Genomic DNA, 532 nt, shown 5'->3' on the forward strand with positions numbered 1-532 from the left:
GTATATGACAATACTGATAATAAAGATGATGATCAAAACAAAGACGATCCAATAATTAGGATTATGCTGATGGTGATGATGATGGTGGTGATGATGATGATAAGTAGGATGATGCAGAGGAGGAAGACAAGGAGGAAAACAAGGATGATGATTATGATGATGATGATGATTATGATGATGATGATGATGATCATCATGATGATGATGATGATGATGATGATGATGATGATGATGATGAAGATGATGATGATGATGATGATGATGATGATGATGATGATGATGATGATGATGATGATGATGATGATGATGATGATGATGATGATGATGATGATGATGATGATGATGATGATGATGATAATGATGATGATGATGATGATGAAGATGACGATGATGATGGCGATGGCGATGACGATGACGATGATGATGGTGATGGTGATGGTGACGATGATGATGATGATGATGATGATGCTGATGATAATAATGATAATTATTATTATGATGATGATGATGATGATGATGATGATGATGATGA

Source organism: Dreissena polymorpha, chromosome 7, assembly GCF_020536995.1.
Source record: "Dreissena polymorpha isolate Duluth1 chromosome 7, UMN_Dpol_1.0, whole genome shotgun sequence".
NCBI classification, from domain to species: Eukaryota; Metazoa; Mollusca; class Bivalvia; order Myida; family Dreissenidae; genus Dreissena; species Dreissena polymorpha.